Consider the following 18,637-nt stretch of genomic DNA (forward strand, 5'->3'; position numbering starts at 1 on the left):
GCAATGTATAATAAAAAAAAAGTGAATCCCATATTAAAAAAATAAATAATGTCAAAAAAAAAAGTGCAGACTTTGTATTCTTACCAACACTAATATAGTAAAATTTTAGATACGGAGCATAAATTACAATGTTATATCAATCGTGTTTTGAACATAGTATATATATATATATATATATATATATATATATACGTAAAAATAATCTATTAATAATGTCAAAAAGGGTGGGCCCCATCTAAACGACACCAAGCAATATAAAAAATAAAAATTAAAAAAAAGAAGAAAACTATATAAAGCATGGGTTTAGCCATGCTTAAATACATCGTTAATATCTCTTAAAAAAAAGGTGGGCTCCTATACTAAATACACCAAGCAATAAAAAACAAGAAGAAAAAAAGTGAAACTCACCACATCCAAACTCACGGGAAAAAAAAAGTAGACCCCATATTAACAGAATCAAGCAACATTAAAAAAAAAATGTGAATCCCACATTAATGCTTTAATTAAGTTATCTTCATTTATTTCGATCTTAATTTAATATTTATCTTTTTTTTCCCATATTAATTTAGCCTAATTTTTGAAAATGACAAAATTTGAACCAATTATTTATAATAATAACCATAATAAGTAAACTGGATGATAGACAGGTGACAAAAAAAAACCGGATCAAAGCATATATTTTTTTTTCTCGAGAAATTGTACGAATTGCCCTTTAAATTGGCTGGTCTTTAATTTTTGCCTTTAGCCATCGAACTTATGCGTAGTGACATAAGTTCCTTAGTTATGAGGGCATATTTGTTATGAGATTTTATGAGGTAATACGCCACGCGAAAAAGTTATTCCATATTTGTTAATTGTTATGATGGTAAAAAATAAGGACCAATACAAAATATGGACAAAAGTGCCAATCTTTTTGTTTCTATCTATTTTTACTAATAATGACGAATCTGACTTGTCGCCTAACGGCAACCTGGTTCTACCTGTGGACGATTACTACATCTCCACGTCTGTTCTTCATAGCGCCATTCATTTCTATCCAAGAACTAGCGGTCTATGCCCGTCTTGTAGCGTTTCAACACTTTAGATTATAGTGCATCTATGTGTATATAGTTATTTTGAATGGTAATATATATATATATATATATATATATATATATATATATATTATTTAATTCAAATCAAATTTGGAACCGAATTTGACATTATAACTTATATATCCTAATTTTCGAAGTTATTTAGTTAAATAAATAAACTATACATAGTTAATGAACTTTTAAAACAAATACATAATTTAACTTTGTGCGACGGATGGATTTGTCGCTCTCTTAATCGGGGATTAGGGGTTCGAACATGGATATGAAAAAAAATCTTTGGAGGAAGCGCTCCTCCCTAGAATAGGCGCGATGCGGTGCTAATTATCGGATTAATTGAGAACTACATGTGATATCGAAGCGCAATCGGAAAATCAAAAACGTGAAAATGAGGTAGGAGGTTGATAGGCTTTTGAAAAGTAGGCTTTAAAAACAAAAAAACAAAAAAATTGACTTAAATAAATAAGATTAGGACCTAAAAGTAATTAATTAAAAAGTTTTAAAAAAATTTAAAAATTATTGTGAGATTCTAAAAGTCCTGAGGTTCGATAGGCTTTTGAAAAGTAGGCTTTAAAAAGCAAAAAAATAAAAAAATTGACTTAAATAAATAAGATTAGGACATAAAAGTAATTAATTAAAAAGTTTTTAAAAAATTGGGAAATTATTTTGAGGGGTGAGTTCTTCTTCTTCCTTTTTCTTAATTTTTTACTTAGTTTCTTATTTTAGTCTTCTTTCTCTCTTTAATATTGAAAATGTTTTACCTTCTGGGTCACTGAAATTGGATTTTTCATGTTATAAGAATTGTTAAAGTGCGACTGTATCCTTATACTTATTGCTCAATGGAGTCTATTTAGATTTTGAATTACTGGTGGTTTATGCTGAGGTACTTAGAGAAGTGCTTACTCAGTTGTCATAGGCTCTACTCTCAAGTCTCAACCGGTGTTTCCTTATTGATTTACGTATGTATGGTCTTTTTAGACGCTTCAAAAAAATTAGTTATGGAATTCGTTGATAAAGCCCGTAGCTTGCAGAATATTTTGATAATTCGTCATTAAATAGGATAAGGCTTAGGGGCGAATATTATAGTTTAGCACGGCAGATGTTCGCTAATTACTGTTTTATATCTAAAGAATTTGAGTTTCATCTGCAGATACAACTCTGCCAATTAAGCATGTGCAAGGACAACTGTTGAACAAACTGTTTTGTATTAAACTGAAAAATTCAGCATGGAGAAATTTTGAGATCGTTTTGTTTTATGTTGAAAAGTAACATATGTTTCCAACAAGTGTCGGTGAAAGAAGCCAAAAAACAAAGAGAGTCTTAGAGTACAATCGAATCGAGAAATGGTGGAAGCAGTTGTAAAACCTGAAACATCATGCAAGATGCTGAAACTAGAACCGCTGACAGCATTATGGAATATATAAAGGTAATTCCCCTTTTATAGTTCAAAATTTTTGTTTAGCCAAATTTCAGCTAATGAAGCTTGATTATCATGTCAAATTTTTGTTTAACCAAACTTCAGCTTATGAAACTTGAGTATCATGTGAACTCTTTAGATACAATGTTTGTAAGAACCTCTAATGCACGTGCTTTGGTTTCAACCAGGGATGAAAAAATCATTTTCTTGCTGCTCCCATTAACTAAAATATTTTACATAATCATCACTTTCTACCATCTTCTATTCTACAACTTTCTCCCCTTTCTTCGTTCCATCGATTTTTATTCCTCTCTCTTCCTTCAGTCTCTTTGATCCTCTCTCTTCCTTTTCTATTGGTAAGTGGAATTGCTGCTGATTGTTGGAAACTGAGTATGGTTATATTCCGTTTCCTTTGATTAAGTATGAATTGTTGGGTGAATGCTCATACCCGAACTTTAGATGCTGTAAGTTTAATCCCTAACGCTAACTTCTCGCCATCTGCTCCCCATATTAGATCTTTAATTATATTAATCGATTCAGTTTTGTGATTTATGTTACTACTAACAGTTCTTTTTGAAGTATATTTTGGTGCTTGCATGTGATTCTTGAGCTGATTCGGAGTGAATTTTATTCATATTTATCGTTTGATGAGGCTTTGATCTGACTAATAATTGAAGTTAAAGTCACCTTTGGAGATTTTAGTTAATTCTGATTTTTTGGTTGGACTTTTCAACGTTCATGTATTTTCTTGTGTTGGATGGATATGCTTGATTAATTAGAAAAAGGTTGAACTTTGATTATATAAAGATTTTCTTTCAGAGTTTTGACTTTGAATATCAGAGGAACTGTATGTACTTCTCTGTGTAGATAAATTATAAGTTAAGCCGAATCAAGTTAATTGTGGTGTTTAGCGACCAGGGAGAAAGGACATGTCCGCTATATGCCAAGGAGTTGGATTTGGCAGATCAGCAGTTGAAGCCTAGCAAGTGCGGCTATGAGGTTCGTATTATTTCCCTATATTCGATTAGAATGTTCCTCGACTGTGAAACCCCTTATGAAAATATACGGGAATCCTATCCTAAATGTCGTTGTGAAGGATAGGTTATTCAACAGTTGGACACCTGTTTGTAGTATTGCTCAGGGTTTATGAGCTAAAATGTGTCTACACCTTGGGAACTGTGATATAAGCAATTTGAAGCAATGATTTTCTTGGACTGATTAGCTTGGTTGTTCATGAGAAGGCTACACATTTTCCTGTCACTTTAAGTGCATTTCCGTCTTATATCCTTTAGTAAAAGTTGTCACGACCGACCAGTAGGCCGCGGCTAGTGCCGGGTTGGGCACCCAAACACATTTATTAACCGATCGATCGCATACTGACTTATAATACGTACGCTAAATATCGGATGTTGTCTCAAGCTGCCTCAAACACAAACATATATATATATATACAGAAGGTTTCGTGGTATCATATATGTAACGGTCCAAAATATATATACAAATGCAAGCGATCGGTACGCCATCACGGCGAATGGGATCGCCCGGAACATATGACATACGAACACACTGCATAAAAATAGGCACAACCCATGTACGTCTACGGATTCTAAACGGAACAACGAATCATATGACGGGGACGGAGTCCCACGTATTTCAACAAACAAATACATATACAACGGAAGATATATACCAAAATGTAGGCTCGGAATAAAGGGAGCACTCCAAACGGCGAATAGGTGTCCTGGGCGGCGGATCACCGGCCTGTGGGTCATGCACACGCGGGCATGAAACGCGCGCCCCAGAAAGAAAGGGGGTCAGTACGGAATATGTACTGAGTATGCAAGCAGCAAATATAGTAAACAGAACTGATCATAATCGAAACAGAAGTACCGAAAATAAGTGCAATATCCAAAATACCAAAATGTTTATTTTTAAAATACAAATCATGCATGGGGCTCGAAAAATATGGTCGCCATGCATTAATGGTAGCGTATAACACATCATACTTTTAAGATTTCATAGAAAGCCGGTGCGCGTGCATTTCATGGGCTTGGGGAAGATAATTTCATACTTACTTTTCGATATGAGGGAAGATAATTTCTTACTTACTTTAATGTCTAGTACTTTTCGATATTAGGGAAGATAATTTCATACTTACTTTAATGTCTAGTAGGACCACACAAAAAAGAAAAAAAAAAAAGTAATAGCCCCAAGTTGACTACATTTACAAAATAGACATGATACTATGCACATTCATTTGCAGAACAACTGAAAGGGATAGTGAGCGTGGGCTGAAAATTCCGACTTAAATATACTTATGTAAACAATATCACTTCACAATCCAACGGGCTTGTCATAATTAATTTGTATCTGTGTTTTAGACCAAGTAAGAAGTAGACTATGTACAATAAAACAGGCCTTACTGAGAAATTCTTCAGTCGTGAATACCCTTGTAACGTGCAAGGTTCTGTTCTCATTTGGTGTTTCTCCTTTTGCTCTACGATGCCATACCCAAGATAGAGAAAAAAGGATGGGAGGCCAAAAAAAAAAAAACAGTTAATTCATAAAATGTGATCTCATATAAGACTTAAGATAGGATATGCACCAAAAGAATATATGCAGTTATGGACAGAATTAATGAGATTTCTTTGGTATGAATAGATAAATAACAATGATGAGAGTTGCCAAATTAACAATATTAGCGACAAAAGTTTAAAGAGGACGAACGTGTAATTTCTCACAAGTCCCTAGCATTTTGATAACCTATAGGTGACATTAATCAATGAGAATACTTAATGTTTCCTGCAACATTTAGATATGATCACAGAATAAAGCAGCAAACTCCAACGTTTAATGGCATCTAAGTTAATTGAGCACAAGATTACTGCAATACATGCTTAATAGATTACTACTATATATATTCACAATACGTACAACAAACACAAGTACTGTTTAGTTAAACCATTTGCAAGCATTGTTATTGTAGACGCAATACACCAAAAATATAACTACTACTCCACTTATTATTATAGACATAATACACCAAATGTATCTATAAGATACATCATGAGGAAATCCTAATTTAACAGTTGTAGTGTGGTGGATGAAGTTCCAATCTCAGTAGCCAATCTTCTGCATTACAAAAAACCATAGCATAGGGACATGTCGAGGAACCTGAGAAAAACATGTAAATATCAGTGAAGTCAGGATTGAGAAATCTACAAATGAAGCAGTGCAACAACTAAAAAATACTGGAATAGAATATTAAACTATTTGTCCAACAAATACTTGCTTGAGTGATCAATCTGGAGGTGCCTATTATGTGATAACATATGTATTCAAGACATTGTCCATGGCAGATCCATGTTTGTGCTCCATTATAGCTTTAAAAAAGTGGTAGACTCAGACTTAGCATGCTCCAAAAGTCTCCGGGCCATTAAAAGAGTTGTGTGAACACACAGATATTCCATTTAGCCACTTCCTTGAAGGAGCTGTGTTAAGGAAGGAGCTGTGTGTTCTGGAGCTAAATGATGCAGAATCCATTTCTTATGCACATAACAGTACTTGAATATGCATGCTACCCAAACGGAAAGGAGTACCCTACCGGACGTTCACCGAAAAATCAGAGTGAGGCCAGCCCTATGTCAATATCACAAATAGTTAGCCTGTAACACCCCGTATCTTTGACCTAAGCTTTAACCATGATCCTAGACTTGGAAAATCAGATAAGGAATGTGGGAATTGAGATTTTTCCGTTCAGTTGTGATATGGTGGTTTACGCCCATGAACGATTGGTCGTATTCAATTTACGCCCATGAAGCGATTACGAAATGCTTCAGAAACCAGAATTTACGAACGATTCGGAATTTGACATTTTGAGGTCATATGGTTAAATACGGACTGTATTTCACTTTACGGCCCGTATTTCAAAACGTGTTTAGAATTTGAGAAAACTTCCTTGATGAAAGTTGTAGAGCATTGAAATACCTTTCCAACGGTATCTTACGGGGGTCAAACAGACACACGTACCAAAAAGTTATGGCCATTTTGCGAAGAGAGGCGGTGCGATCGTAAATCAAAATACGGACCGTAAATCAATTTACGGCCCGTAAACTGAATTTACGACCAACACTGTTCAGGTCGTAATTTGCAATTTCACGGACAGTATATATTCATCCATATCAGTTCAACTCATTACTTTTCACTCCCTCAAGCCACTACGACTTCCTACCCTCTCCCTTCATCAAGAACACCAAAGTAAGCCTATTCTAATTATTCCAACTCAATTCTAACATCTATCCTTGTAATCTAAACAAGAAATTATCATTCTAAAACTAGGGTTTTCAAGAAAACCCGTCTCAAGGTTCAAGAACTTAAGATTTTGGAAATCTTCTTCAAAGCTCAAGTCTCTAATTCAAGTTTTTGGAGCAATTAAGGTATGTAGAGTTACTATCTACGTGTGGGAACATCATTGTTTCTTCCCCACGCCTCATAATCCATAAATTATGATTCTTTACGAAAACTAGGGTTTCTATACCATGCTCGCATGATAACCCTGGTCCGTGTTTCATGATTATATTATGTATGAATTGTTATAATTCCATCATTGAATTCTTAATATTTCTTTATGATTATTGAGAATCGTCGTAATCCATGAAAACCCATATATCTCATTCCATGGGTTCATGCATGCTAGTTTATGATATATTATGCTATTTTCAAGAAAATACTATACATGTTTTACAAGTTCACGCAAGCAAGCTATAATTTATGATATCCGTGTACAAGCGAGGTTATGATTCATGAAAACCATGTACAAGCAAGTTATGTTTCATGACATACTATGGGCGACAAGTGCCACTATTTTTACATGTTCATGTTTTTGGGAGTTGCTTTAATTAGGGAGGGCTTCGGATAGCCCGAAACTACGTTGCCGTAGGATGAGGATTAATCCACTCGTGTTTAGGATGATTCTCATAATGATGGATCCTTTCATATTTTATTAAATCTCATGTTCCCTGGCAAGGGCGAGTGTTCTTTGGCGCGGGACGCAAGCACCAGACCATGGATCGGTTACAAGTTATTGCTCTCCCTACTTATGATATTTTTATCATGTTATATATATATGTATCCATGCTCATGCTCATGTTCATGTCCAGGTTTCAATTTCAGTTCTTACCATGTTATTCCATGTCCCATGTTATTTCTTTCAGTTGCTTTACATACCAGTACATTCAATGTCTTTGACGTCCCCTTTTGTTGCCGGGGAACTGCGTTTCGCGATGCGAGTGCGATATACGGACGACACGTACGCCGGGGGCCGACATTCGTATCGACTTATTGGTGAGCCCCATCTCGGGGTTTAGTCAACTTTTGTTTTATGATTAGTTATGCATCTCGGGTATCTTGCGGGGGCCTTGTCAGTAAGTATGTTTTCCGGTCAGACTCATGGTAGAGGTTTCATAGACTAGACAAGTCAGTTATGTTATGTCAGACATTCGGAGTCGTATGGCCATTTTGGCTCATTCATGTTATTTCCGCACTCATGTTTAAACAAGTATTTTTATTAAATATTATGACTTACTACGTTTTACAAAGGCTCATCATGCATTCACGTTATATTCCGCTCATGTTATGCCTCGTGATGATTCGGCGAAGCCATGTGGTTCGCTCGGTCGCGTACGATGAGGCACCGAGTGCGTGTTTCGCCCGAGCCATGGTTCGGGGCGTGACAAAGCTTGGTATCGAGCCTAGGTTCAAGTGTCTTAGGGAGTCTATGAAACCGTGTCCGGTGGGGTCACTTTTATATGTGTGTGCGCGCTACACATATAAACGATTGACCACCAAGACATTTAAGATTGTCTCACTTCTTTCAACTCTAGATCGTGTAATAGAGCTATGTTCTCAGAAATCACTCGGACTCGTGTGTTGTTTCCCGTTCTACCGAATACGCTACGTCTCAATGGATGTGGAAGATGTAAATCTAATTATTTTCGATGTGTTGCTTTCAGATAAAGTCATCAGGATTTATTCTAATTCGTGCCATGAAGCTTAGAGCAGTAAGTAACATTCTTTTTCTATCGAATTCTGAACGTGTCAAATGCGTAAGCGGCAAGAAGGAAATTCGAGGCTCGAGACTTGCTAAATAGTGCATGGTGTGTTTATCAGGTGATAGTACCATTTGAAAGGCAAGTTTCGATATGGTAGTACACGTAGGTTTATATACCCTATAGAATAAGTTTAATTAGACTCTTTGACCATAGAGCTATAAGATAAGGATGATGGTTCAGATTTAAGATCCCACGAGGTAGCATGTTATGAAGTTAACCGCAGCAGGCATAAATTGTCCACGATAGTTTTAAGCAGGAAATAGCCTAAGAGCCAACCACCGGTAATACTAGAAAGTCTCGAATTTTTTTTAGGTTATATATGTATTTTTGCCATATGATCTATGTACATGACTAGGAAGGGACTGGTGCCATAAGAAAACCATGAGCAGACGATATTGAATTTTTTGTGGGGTTAGTTTTAATTTATTTAAGCTTATTCAGATCAGACCCAGAGAGTATGATGTTAGTGAGTTACTACGAGGCAAATATTACTATGAGATAAAAAGATATGACGGTTCCTTTTAGGGTTATGTTATTAAGTATTTATCCACGATGTGTATAGTATGATATAATTTTGAAAGTGTATAGGGAGTTTGGGGTTAGTTATTCCAATTCCTTGTTTGAGACGAGATGAAATTTCCCTAAGTGTGACCATGTCCATAATTCAAAAGATAGTATACAACCCGAAATAGAGTCGGATAAGGAGGAAAAGTTAGAAATAACCTTATATTTCACTTTTGTACTCGAGAAGAAGAATTAGAGAATATGATACTAGCAAGTGGTAACGAAGCTTAGTAAGTAAGTTTGAGTAGATACGGTGAATTAGAAATTTTCGGCAGAGAGTTAGTAGAAGTATGATTTGAGTTACTTAGTCAAGTTAATACTAGTAAGTGGGCAACCGTCTAAATACACCGAAGGCGTGTTAGAACCCAAAGGGTTTAAGTTAAATTCGAGGTATAGACATGGGTGAAAGAAGAAAACCATCTAAGCGATGAAGAGTAGCCAAAAAAAAAAAAAAAAAAAAAAAGAGCCTTTATGTGCTATCGGAAAATAGTTTTTTCCCAAGGCGACAAAGCTAGTATGTTAGTCATGTACATTAGAAACCCATTCATTTAAGTAATCGGTTCTCCCGAAGAGATTGCTTGAAGTAAGCCAAAGAAATGAGTTGTCGGTATTTTAGAGGAAATTAGTGGAACCACTAGATTATCACTTATCTCTAACTCAAGGGATCCACAGGCTTTAAACATTAGCTTTTGAACTAAGGGGGAGATCATGCGATAAAGTGCCGATATAAACTATGTGTTTTGTAAGTTGATAGGTGTTAGGGAGATTATGTCGAAGGATCACAGTTTCATGTTGCTAAGATAAAGTGTGTGGAATTCGTCTTTTGTCATGTCGCTGAGATCAAGTTTTAGGGCGAATAAAAGGTTTAAGAGTGTAACGTTTCCAATTTCAGAATAATTCATGCACTATGTAGTACCAATGCCCAAACTTACTCTACACATGCATAGCATACCTATCTTATGCCCTTGTTAAAGCTTTACACTCCACGTTTAAGGTATAAGAAATAAGACTCCATACAATAGCAAGCTATGCAAGGGAATGTTCTTTCATTTTTCTCACATCAGGTTGTACTTATGTCCAAGGTTAAAGACCGCATTCATGTCTCACGTATCTATCGTGCTTTTATACTCATGTCCATGTTCTAGTATCTAAGTGCTTTTCAAATCTGATGATGATCTTAACCCCTATGATTATGTTATCCATGTTACCACATACTCGTGCCCCAATCCATTTCGTTATGCATCCCACTTATAGCGGTATCGTAATAATGATTTTGTTAGATAATAATGAAGATGAACCAAGATGGATGCCCAACCTATGATTCTATGTAATTCGTGCTTATGTTTCTTTGGCTAATGTTTTAAACCATCATAACTTATACAAAGGATGCCTTTATATTTTTCGAAGTACCTATGCCATTTTTATGTTCAAAGTGACTTTCTACCCATGTCTTAGATGCTCGAGGAATGAATTATTCATGCCTATAATCTATTTTTTCATGAGCCTTATTTATAACAAGGGCAATTACTCACGGTGATAAGAGTAAGCTATGTTGAATCATGTCCCATCATTTAAGATATCTAAGTTCTAAAGGTAATACTTTATCCATGCCTTACGTCTATGAGTACCCAGTGAGCCTACAATGGTACTCCACGCAAATCACGCTTATGTCTTATTAATAGCTCAATACTCATGAAATTAGGTCCAGACGCCACAATATGCATCCATGATGTACTCATGTAAATGTCAGGTTGCTCATGGTCCCATGTCTCATGTCATGCTATTCACGTTTCATGCCATATGAATCACGTTCCCATGTACGCATGTTCCACGTTACGTCCTCCATGCACAATGCACCATGTCATGTATGTTCTCTAAAGCATAGTATCTTATATGAATAGTACCAATAATTCCTTTTCTCTCACTCCTTAATGATCCGCTTACAATAATAAGCAAGGTAAGCCAAGATATTCATATCTATGTTTCAGAGCGAACAAGGTAAGGTTCGAAGTACGGTATGTTCCAAGTTCATAGTGAGATCCCTTCGAGTATTCTATGGTACTTATCTCAAAAGTATTCGACTCGAGATTTGATGTATCATGTCATGCCTACGCTAGAGCTTTATGAATACCTATGTTAGAATCATATTCCTAGTATATGACTCAACTCTATCTCATTCGCACGGAGTTGCACTTACATTCAGAGCCATCGTACTCTTATCTCGTATGTCTATCGTGGTAACACATGAACATCTATGATCAAGTCTCTAAGTGTTCAGATCCTACCACGCTAGTATTCAACCCTCATGTTGTAACAATCATGTTTTCGACATTCGGATCTATGTTGATGTCCATGTTTACACGTGTTTGTATCTTATAAAAGTTTAGCACTCATGTTTTCATGCCCAATCTTCATGTATTTAAGTCCCGTGTCATGCTCTCACGTCCGGGTAATCATGTCATGTTCGTGCCTATTTTCCGGTACTCATGTCATTCATGCCTACAAATTCTCTTCCAAACCCCATGTATAGTAATCATGTAATCATCACCAATAATCATGGGTTCGAGCCTTCGGTATTCATGTTAGCCACATTCAAGTTTCAATAATCAAGATTATGTCATATCACACGATTAAGATACCCTGTGAGTTGTGTGTTGGTACTTTAGTTAGTTGGCAGGCGTTTGAAGAATGTCGTGAGGATCTGAATTATGAAGGAAGTCCTGCCATAAATTTTGTAGATTCCAGAGTTAGTAGTGATTCTTAACCACTAGTCATAAATCGAGGACAAATGTTTCATGATTCTCATTCATGTAGGCACCACTCAGTTTCATGTTCCCCATGTACATGTTTCCATGTAATCACGTATTCAGTTCTCATGATCCATGACCATGTTCCCACGTAACCATGTCAAGCTCTTACGTTTTACGTCATGTTTCTTTCATGTTCATGTATTCAAGCCATGTCCACCATGTTCTTAACCATGACCCATCATTCGAGGACCCGAATGATCCCGAGGGAGATATTGTAACACCCCGTATCTTTGACCTAAGCTTTAACCATGATCCTAGACTTGGAAAATCAGATAAGGAATGTGGGAATTGAGATTTTTCCGTTCAGTTGTGATATGGTGGTTTACGCCCATGAACAGTGGTCGTATTCCAATTTACGCCCATGAACAGTGCCGTAAACCGAAACCAAAATTTCAACATTCTCGAATTTGACATTTTGGGGTCATATGGTTAAATACGGACCGTATTTCACTTTACAGCCCGTATTTTAAAAAGTGTTTAGAATTTGAGAAAACTTCCTTGATAAAAGTTGTAGATCATTGAAATACCTTTCCAACGGTATCTTACGGGGGTCAAACGGACATCGTGCAAAAAGTTATAGCCATTTTACTAAAGAGCGGTGCGATCAGTAAATCAAAATACGGACCGTAAATCAATTTACGGCCCGTAAACTAATTTACGACCAGCACTGTTCAGGTCGTAATTTGCAATTTCACGGACAGTATATATTCATCCATATCAGTTCAACTCATTATTTTTCACTCCCTCAAGCCCTAGAACGACTTCCTACCCTCTCCTTCATCAAGAACACCAAGGTAAGCCTATTCTAATTATTCCAACTCAATTCTAACATCTATCCTTGTAATCTAAACAAGAAATTATCATTCTAAAACTAGGGTTTTCAAGAAAACCCATCTCAAGGTTCAAGAACTTAAGATTTTGGAAATCTTCTTCAAAGCTCAAGTCTCTAATTCAAGTTTTGGAGCAATTAAGGTATGTAGAGTTACTATCTACGTGTGGGAACATCATTGTTTCTTCCCCACGCCTCATAATCCATAAATTATGATTCTTTACGAAAACTAGGGTTTCTATACCATGCTCATGATAACCCTAGGTCCATGTTCATGATTATATTATGTATGAATTGTTATAATTCCATCATTGAGTTCTTAATATTTCTTTATGATTATTGAGAATCCGTCCGTAATCCATGAAAACCCATATATCTCATTCCATGGGTTCATGCATGCTAGTTTATGATATATTATGCTATTTTCAAGAAAATACTATACATGTTTTACAAGTTCATGCAAGCAAGCTATAATTTATGATATCCATGTACAAGCAGGTTATGATTCATGAAAACCATGTACAAGCAAGTTATGTTTCATGACATACTATGGGCAGCAAGTGCCACTATTTTTACATGTTCATGTTTTTGGGAGTTGCTTTAATTACCGAGGAGGGCTTCAGATAGCCTGAAACTACGTTGCCACCGTAGGATGAGGATTAATCCACTCATGTTTAGGATGATTCTCATAATGACTGGATCCTTTCATATTTTATTAAATCTCATGTTCCCTGGCAAGGTAGGTGGGTTTCACAAGGGTGACGCAAGCATGCAGGATACATGGATCGGTTACAAGTTATTGCTCTCCCTACTTATGATATTTTTATCATGTTATATATATATGTATCCATGCTCATGCTCATGTTCATGTCTGTGTTTCAATTTCGGTTCTTACATGTTATTCCATGTCCTATGTTATTTCTTTCGGTTGCTTTACATACAAGTACATTCAATGTGTCGACGTCCCCTTTTTTGTTGCCGGGGCTGCATTTCACGATGCGAGTCGATATACTGTGACGACACATCCGCTCGTGGACAACGGCATTCGTATCGGCTTATTGGTGAGTCCCATCTCATTCGGGTTTAGTCAACTTTTGTTTTATGATTAGTTATGCATCTCGGTATCTTGGGGGCCTTGTCCCGTAAGTATGTTTTCCGGTCGGACTCATGATAGGGGTTTCATGAGACTAGACAAGTCGGTTATGTTATGTCGGACATTCGGAGTCGTATGGCCATTTTGGCTCATTCATGTTATTTCCGCACTCATGTTTAAACAAGTATTTTTATTAAATATTATGACTTACTACGTTTTACAAAGGCTCATCATGCATTCACGTTATATTCCGCTCATGTTATGCCTCATGATGATTGACAAGCCATGTGGTTCGCTCGATCACATGCGATAAGGCACCGAGTGCCGTGTTTCGCCTGTGCCATGGTTCGGGGCGTGACATAGCCACAAACCAATTAAATAGTATGCAAAGCATCAGTAAGGTGAAGGTGATGTGAGGTGCTAAAGGACTATACAGTAGTAATACCATTTCAACGAAAAGATCTAATTTGTGTGCCATTGCCTTTTTGAAATACAGGATATAACCCAAGCAAATGTAACTTAATTATTTGTGTGTTACATTTATATAATCAGTGATACATACAATACTAAACATAAAGACGGATTGAAAAATTAATCATAAATTCATAATGTACGTACAGTGAACCCCTCTTCCCCTTCCAATTTCCCCGGTACGTTGTAGCATATTCAACAATTCCTTGAAGCTATTTCCTCAGGTAAAATATGTTTTTTTTTCTTAATCTTAACCTGATAAAGATAAGTTACGAAATAACGCCAATTGTTTGCGTCAAATAGAACTGTATGGCAGTTGCAACTTGCAACATCTTATGCATCTCTTGAGACTTGCAACATCTTATGCATCTCTCAAGCTCTCCCATTTTCATTTTACTTCTAATGAACTTACTAAAAGCCTCTCACAGAAAACATTGCTAAGTAGAAAACAAAAGACAAAAGCAGGTTATACTGTTACACATTCCAGAAATGCATGCTTTTTTCACATTTAAATAGTTTTCTATATAACAAATTGTGGTACAAATGGCAAAAATTCTGCAACAAATACGAAATACTACGCACAAATTTCAGTGTTGTGGGTTCTTTAATGGCATATGTAACTTTACCCACACCAGGAATACATAAAAATCAAAAGTGTATATTATCTATCCTACATAAAATATTATATCAAAATTAATTTGCAACTAATTCTTTCAATGGAAATGAAGCCAAAAGTTTTTATCTCATTAACTATGTACATGAGAGGGACAGTGGGCATGCATCACAGGGCATTACACAGGGACAAAAAGGTGAATTCAATTCCCAAAATAGGAAATCTGAGTTGTTTAAGGCACATCACTGATAAGCATTAACTTGACACATGAATTAAAAGAAAAATAACAAAAAAGGTATGTACCTATCATTTGGGGTTACCAGTCCTGTTCTGTTTCTTTCTAGAGGGATATGAGAGAATTGGCCAAAGATTTTGCCTTTGGCTTATCACGTATGTTATGTAATTGCATAAAGTCGATTCCATTATCATTAACAAAATTCGCACGTATAAGAATATGCGTTTCAAAATTTTCTTCCCAGAATCAAATCAATTCATATCCAAGTTCTTCAAATAACATAGTAGTTTATGAAGCAACCACTCTATCACTATTGCATTCAAACTTCAATACACTCAAACAGTACTATACTGGAACTGAGGTAACCGAACTATGTTCTGATATAGCACAAAGTATCATTCATGAACGAACTTAATAACATAGTACTGGACAATTAGTAATAATCGAGCAAAACGACTTCAAATCATTTCACTAAGATTAGAAGGGATTACACATTCTGTAAAAAGGGAATGCAACATGACTTATCTAGATCAGCTCCTCAACTCCATTTGAGTGCAAATATATGGACAAACTACATAGTGTCAAATGCATGCTTTATTATCTCCAGTCTTCCATCTTGGAAAACTAAGCGCTTCCCCCCCCCCCCACACACACACACACACACACACAGAGAACAAAGCAAAGGTCAGGAAATAACTGAACCTGTTCATACATATGAGGATTAGTGATGCAATTCAATTCCTTAATATCAAGCAAACTCCATCTGTGAATATCTCCATCCTCTATATATTTTAGAACATTTTCAACTCGATCTTGAAAATTATAGTTTAGCAAGCTGATAGCATCGCCCGGTGCATTAAACAAAACATATATCACCACTTTAGGGGTCAGTCACTTTGAAAAGCAATCTATCTAAAAATAAGTATCGCCAATGACAACGCAATAGAATGCACCTTATGGATCCAACCTCTGAAAGCCTAAAAGAGAAATGTTCATAAACAGCAACAGAACTACTTTTCTCAAAGTTGACATCAAATGTTATAAGTCATCTTCTTCTGCTCAAATAATTAATCCCTTGGCATTAGCTTGTCCAAAATGGGAAATGCTCCACTGAATGCGACCAACAGAATGGCTCTACTCAAATAGAAACGCTAATGTAAAACGAATTCTGGTAATTTCTTAAGTGTCCGCTTGATGCTGCTTCACTTTACATATTACATTTCCTATAAGAGGAAGTGAAGAACAGCTCTACTCCTATACTTAAGTGGTAGCAGTAGTATTGATTCCCTTTCAGCAGTGTAATATACCTCGTATTCCCTTTAATTTCCACAAGTGTATCAACTCTAGCCAACAATTCACTATAATACACTGTTCTCTGTTTTCTCCCTCTGTTCTGTTGTCATCTTTTCTCAAATTACTCTTCTTACATAAGGTGGTTATGGATTAGAGGGTCAAGTACACTAAGGAAAGGAAGCTTGTCGGAAAATAAGGGCGAATATAATTTGATCATTATAAAGAAATCCAAAATCTTTTTAGATAGAGCTGTTCATTAGTTTCCAACCGCAGGTAAATGAAATCCGATACATATGAGCTACTAAAAGAATCTACTGATATGTACCCTCATCGCCAAAATATTGACCAAAACACTTCTTGACGATTCGGGCAAATTTTCTTTCAAGACTGTTCTCCCAGATAAACAGTGAACATTATCTCTCTGAAAAATTGTTTTCGCAGTGTTGCTACATCTGCAGTTCAAGAATAAATTTTGTTCTAGAAAATTGCAAAAATCACGTATATGAGACCAAAATTTGGTCAGTCTGACCACCATGAACTGAACCAGGTCAAGTTTGATGCTAGAATAAATGATTGGCACGAATATATATAGTTATAAAGTGCTTTAAGGTCAAACTTACCAAGAAGGTTGTTGTCCTCGGTCATTATCCTTTCTCTTCATACACCTGAATGAGCACACCTGGAAATTTGCTCATTACTGATAAAAGTTCTATTCAAAATGTGACAACTTCATGCGACATGCAGTGGTTATTTCTAACATCTTCAGTTCTTACAATCTTAAAATCCTAGCGATTTGAAAAAATTTCTCTTTTGTTACTTCAGCATAAGGAAACGATAGCAATTATGCATTAAAAATTTGAAATGAGACACAAGCAGATAAACAAATGTCTACCTTAAGTATAGCAGTATACAAGCCATAAAAAACTTGCTTTTCCGGTAAATATTTTTACAAACAATATAGTACGTCATAGAATGTTGGAAGGAAAAAAGAAAGTGAGCCATTTCAACCTAACGTCTACCTTAAGTGCAGCAGTATACAGGCCATAAAAATTAAGTGGGCGTTTGGCCATAAAAATTATTCACTTTTTTCCGAAAATTTTTTTCACCTTTTTTACCTTTAGCGTTTGGCCATAAAAATTATTCACTTTTTTCTGGAGTTGTACTCAGGAATACTAAAAACAAGAAAAACTTGTTTTTCAAAAAATTTCAACTTTTTTCACTTTTTTACACTACATTTCACCAAAAACTATAATTTCAAAAACTATGGCCAAACACAACTCCAGCTCCAACTCTAATACAACGTGTTAATCTATTTAATTATTACCTTTATAACTCATTCTTTGCACTGCAAAATCTATTTAATTAATACCTTTATAACTCATTATGTAGCCGACTTGCGTTTATGATCATATACTAATACAAAGAGGACAAAGAAGTGGCTAGCCTCTTCAACAAAATTGGGAAAGGGGTCGCGGTTTCAAATAACTTCTATTATAAAGAAGAATGCAAATGCAAAAAAGCAGTTCAACATTGTGAAAAACCATGGAACAGAATGAAGGCAAATTTGAGGCACGATTACTTTAATAGTCCTTGGGTAGGAATTTCAACTATAGCAGCCATCATACTCCTCATACTCACACTTACACAGACAGTTTTATCTTTCATAACCACTCTTAACAAGTCGTCTTAATTTTATGACATTATTGATTAGTTTTGTTAATCATTCTACTCTGGATTTGTCACTACTAATCTATTCATGTAATTTGTGTGTTTGATGGGCTTAAGATTGTATTCAAGTTCCATTAATGGATTTAGCATTTCTAGGCAGATTCATAGTATTAAATATTTACAAATGAAGGGATTTGTAAATATGTTAAAATCTTAAAGATACAAATTAAAATCTTGATGGCCAGTTTGTAAGTTGATGTTTGATATAAAGAAGCTGGCCCTTGTAGTTATTAAAAGTTGCATACACCTCCCATTTCATCTTTTTGGAACCAATTGCAAGTTTAAAACAGCAATACTTTAGGATTGGAGTTACAATTTCATGCTCTCTTTTCATTACCATTCTATGATGTGTAGCTATAAAATTTTCTTTTTAATTTCTAAAG

General features: G+C 35.7%; 2 long non-coding RNA genes across 4 annotated transcripts; both read right to left on the reverse strand.

Annotated features, from left to right (window-relative positions):
- Positions 1–5,389: 5,389 nt before the first annotated feature.
- Positions 5,390–17,809, reverse strand: LOC132043953 (uncharacterized). 3 transcript variants are annotated; one of them, XR_009411981.1, is made up of 3 exons: positions 17,143–17,805; positions 15,936–16,652; positions 5,390–6,147 (listed from the first exon to the last, which is right to left on the reverse strand). It is a non-coding gene; the product is annotated as an uncharacterized LOC132043953 (long non-coding RNA). The 3 variants fall into 3 exon arrangements; XR_009411982.1 differs by lacking the exon at positions 15,936–16,652 and having other exon boundaries at positions 17,147–17,809; XR_009411980.1 differs by lacking the exon at positions 17,143–17,805 and having other exon boundaries at positions 15,936–17,140.
- LOC132043954 (uncharacterized) lies at positions 14,792–15,886 on the reverse strand. Its single transcript, XR_009411983.1, has 2 exons — positions 15,777–15,886; positions 14,792–15,729 (listed from the first exon to the last, which is right to left on the reverse strand). It is a non-coding gene; the product is annotated as an uncharacterized LOC132043954 (long non-coding RNA).
- Positions 17,810–18,637: the final 828 nt, after the last annotated feature.

The sequence above is a fragment of the Lycium ferocissimum genome, unplaced genomic scaffold (genome assembly GCF_029784015.1).
Source record: "Lycium ferocissimum isolate CSIRO_LF1 unplaced genomic scaffold, AGI_CSIRO_Lferr_CH_V1 ctg3086, whole genome shotgun sequence".
Classification (NCBI taxonomy): domain Eukaryota; kingdom Viridiplantae; phylum Streptophyta; class Magnoliopsida; order Solanales; family Solanaceae; genus Lycium; species Lycium ferocissimum.